Below are 4,630 nucleotides of genomic sequence, written 5' to 3'. Positions count from 1 at the left end.
TATATATATATATATATATATATATATATATATATATATGTGTGTGTGTGTGTGTGTGTGTGTGTGTGTGTGTGTATAGTATTGTATACATTTTGTAAAATACATATTATAAATTAAAATTTTACTTTCATAACAAAAGCAATATCAAATTTTATACAAAAATAATGAAAATTTATTATTCATTCAGTTTGATAAATATTTATTGCATTGTATGCAACTTGCGATGCATTCAATCACGTTAATACTTGCATGCAGTATTTTTAGAAATAACGTCAGCCATATGACGATGCGCTTTACCCGCCTCCTTAATGTCAAATTTTCATGAAGCCAGCCAAAAAACACGATGAGTCATTCGCTCGATTATTGATTTTCCAGTAAGAGTATAGAAGAAACAGACAATTTGCTATTAATCCTCCAGCAACATAAATTTTTACTCTTCGTCAGCAATAGGGGTCTAGAAGCAAAGCAATCTTTTTGTTGTTTTATGTTACATAAAAGTCTGAAAAAATTTCTGGCATGCTTATTAAAGTTTTACAACTTTAGTGTTTTACCATTATAGAAGTAGGATTATATTATTTTTTATAGATTTAGATTATCAAAATGGATTAAAATTAAAATGATCAGACTGGTCGAATTTTAAGGCTTTCTACAAGTCATTACCTAAGCTTTGAGTTTTGAGAAACTAACCAATCATAGTCGACTATTTTTATATTCGACCGTAATTAGTCAATTTCTTACAGCTTAAAGTTTAAAGCTCAGATAATAATTTATAATAGAAAGCCTACAATCTCTAATTCACAATCCTCATCTCCAATGTAGAGTGACATGAGCTTAAATACCCCAATTGTTGGCGGAAAGTTTAGACTCCTATTGAATTATTAACGAATGAAGTATTAAACAAACCTGAATGTCCAATGTCATTGATGGTCGATCAAAAGTCGCGGATGACATGATATTTGTCACAAAATAATGCGCAATAATTGGAATCTTGCCTAAACCTCGCGTATTACCAAGTATTAGTAACTTTGAGGAAACATAAGGCGATCGAAATTAATAGACTGCGGCATACGATGCATATTTTCCTGCTGGATTGATTGCGTTGTGACGAATTACTAGAAGTTCTGTGTGGCGAAATTCTGGTAATTCATTAAAACGCAAGCAATCCAGCAGGAAAAATTACCTCGTGTGCCACTGGCTTAACGGAGATGATACAATGCATCGTTTGTAAAGACTATACAGTCGTGGCGGAATTCAAGGATCGTCTGACATATGTAGCGTCTCGACCGTGAGGTCGCGAACGATACGAGGCGCGAACCGACGATGGAAAATTACCGCAATGAATCAAGAAAGAGCGTTCAAGAGAGACGAGGATAGACGATAGAACTTGTTGGGCGCGAGAAAGGCGTCGTCCCGCCAGTCGATAACTATAAGGTTTGTTCTTTTTCGAAGAAAGTTCTAGAAATCGGTTGTGTATCTTGAAATGAAATAAAAATTACAAAAGTGAGCAAATTTACTAGAATATTTATAATTTCATTGCTCAACATTTAGTGAACATTTACTCATTTTTATAATTTTTCTCTCGTTTCAAGATACACAATGAGTGGCACTGAACTGGTGTATAATAAAAGTCGATCGTGTATCTTAAAACGAGATAAAAATTATAAAAAATTATAAAACATACTAGATGGCGATTAATAAAATTATAAATATTTCAGTAGTCTCAAAATATAGTTTATTCCAACGTATAAATAAATATATTGCACCAATTAAGAAGTTTCTTCGAAAAAGATTAGAACTTTATAAAAGACCTACAATTGGAATATGAATAAGTTGGAAGTAAGAACCAATCACAGTCGAATGTGATAATAATTAACTATGATTAGTCAATTTCTTATAGTAACACATACAATATTACTTCAATTGTAGAAGTGTCTACTTCAATTGTAGTGTCTTTGGCACACAAAAAAACTTAAGCAGTAAAGACTTAAACACAATGAAAAGCAATAAGAACAGAAAATAAGAGATTTCAACCCAATCAGAAATCATATAGAGAGAAATCTAGAATTCTGATACATTCTAATAGATTGAAATCTGTTGTGCTTTGTTCCTATTTGCTTTTCATTGTATTTAAGATTTTACTGTTCTTAGGCCCGATTGAACCAACGTTATTTTGATTTTAAATGAAGCTTGAAACTCTTCTTTCTTTTTTTAAAGTCGACGGAAAAATAGAGAGTTTTAACTTCACTTAAAGTTAAAATAACATTGATGTAATCATCCTTATTGTACATTTTTCTATGTGTGTGCCATGGGCTTTAATTTCAGCGTCAAAAAAATGTAAATCGCGTGATCGCGAACTCAAGTTCGAATTCTCAACACCGTAAAAAAAATGATGTGGAAGAGAAACAAATAAGGGAAGGCACGTCGATTCTCTCCATGCCACATACGAATGACGTGACGCATTTGATGCGAGACGCATCATCATTCGCGCGTCACGAAATGTCGACAGGATGAGTTTACACAGCTCAAACACATCGGCGACCATCGCGTTTGTTCTCCCAATTGATAAATCGCGGGAAGAAAAAATAGCGCGCTGCAAATCGAATGGAGTAGAGAGATACATGCATCGCGACGTCGCAGAGTAAACGTTCTCTAACATTTCACCTCGTGATAATGGAAGCGCAATCGAACAATCGAAGGTATGACGCATTTACGCCGTTCACGCGACGTCTCGCCCTATCACGCTTATCACGAGAGAAATGATCACGATCGTTAGCGGATGCACATTCCGCGGCAAATGTTTCCGATAGATCGCGTCTGAATACCGGTAACTTAATCGTTCGAGAAACTATATTAGGAGATTAGAAGAGAGACCGGCTAAACGCACCAAGTGGAACACCGCATCGAGCTCGATGTGACATCGAGTCATTCAAACATATTCCAGTTGATGTCTGCATTTGCTCGCTCGCATACGATCGCGACGATTCTGGCAAGATGAGATAAATTGTTTTGGTACTCACCAAGTCAGTAGTCTGTAAAACTACGCGATAGAATAGGACACGAAACGGCACACGATTTCCCGAGGTAAAAGATGGCGAAACGGAAATGTGTAGCGACGCAAGGAGAACGTCGCGGTGGCGTCTCTTCCTACCGAAATCACTGCTGCCAACTTAAATCTTCCAAGAAGCCAACTTAACCTAATCTAATTCGATATCACAGGTCTGTTCGTGTTGCTTGAAATCTTCAAATAGTTTTGCACTTCAAACGAGATAGATATATACTTAGGCGTTAAAAAGAGAGAAAGCAAAGATGCTGAGTGTAAAAAGTGCAAACCACGCGATCAGACCTAATTATGGAGCGTAGTGCTATTAAAGATCCAATTATTAAGATTCAATATTATCGATGGAGCATTAAAGCAATTGAAGAACAAACAAATCAGACTGGAATAGCGGAAGAAAAACATGTATTAATACATAATTATTTTTACAATTAATTACATTATTATGATTTTTTATTAACACAATTTTGTTAGAAATTGCATTAATAAAAAATCACTTTTAAAATTCTTTACTTACAATAATTGATAATTAAAAAAATAAATTTTGATTGTCTCAGATATTATAATCGATTATCGCTTCACAATGCATTGATAAATACAGCTTTTTTCAATCTCTTGTCTGCATATTACATTTTAATCTCTGAACCTTATATTTTAAAGGAAAGCTATTTCTGTTAGATAATATTTTTTCTATGAGAACAACACTTAAACAATTTGAATTTAATAGTCTACTAATCTGAAACAGCTTAACTGTTTTGAGAAAGCTTATAGAAATATAAGTAAATAGTTATATTTCTGTTGCTTCATTCTTTCAAAATGAAAATGATAAAGAACGAAATTACAATGAATTGATCTTTTTGCATTGCATTTTTGTTTCCTACATTTGTAATCTTTTCAAAAATAATTACATAATATACTCTTAATTAAATACGACGATATTTAACATGCAGAATAAAAGTGAAAAAGTAAACTTAAACATATAAAGAAAAAGTACCATACTTTTTTTGACGAAAAAGGATAAAAAAAATGAATATTTAATTTTTAGAAATATAAATTTCATTGTTCAATTAACTAACAATCATCTACAATTTTTTTTCTGTTTAATTACATACAGAAATTTCATACATAACAATCTCATAATCACTTGATAAGAAAAAATTTTTGAAAATAAAAAAAGGAAGAGAGGGAAAACATATTTTTACAATCTTTAATTTACATAAAAAGATTAATTAATTTGATTAATAATTAACGATTTTGATCGTTACATAGTAAATGCTACACAAGTTCGAAGGGATATGTGGGATTACATATTGCCTTCTAAAATAATATTATATCATTGTATACTGTTATTGCACTATGTAATTGTTAACTTTTTCACAATTTCCTCCTTTCTAGTTATTTTCACTGTACAAAAGCATAAAAATTCGAAGAGTACATCGGCAGCGTAACGAAAACATCTTGGGATGATCAACAATCGATCATATATATATGTGTGTACACACCACACACACCACACACACACACACACACACACACACACACACACACACACACACACGTACACGTACTACGTAC

This window comes from Atta cephalotes, assembly GCF_000143395.1.
Source record: "Atta cephalotes unplaced genomic scaffold scaffold00009, whole genome shotgun sequence".
Taxonomy (NCBI): Eukaryota; Metazoa; Arthropoda; class Insecta; order Hymenoptera; family Formicidae; genus Atta; species Atta cephalotes.
This window is presented reverse-complemented; position numbering follows the sequence as displayed.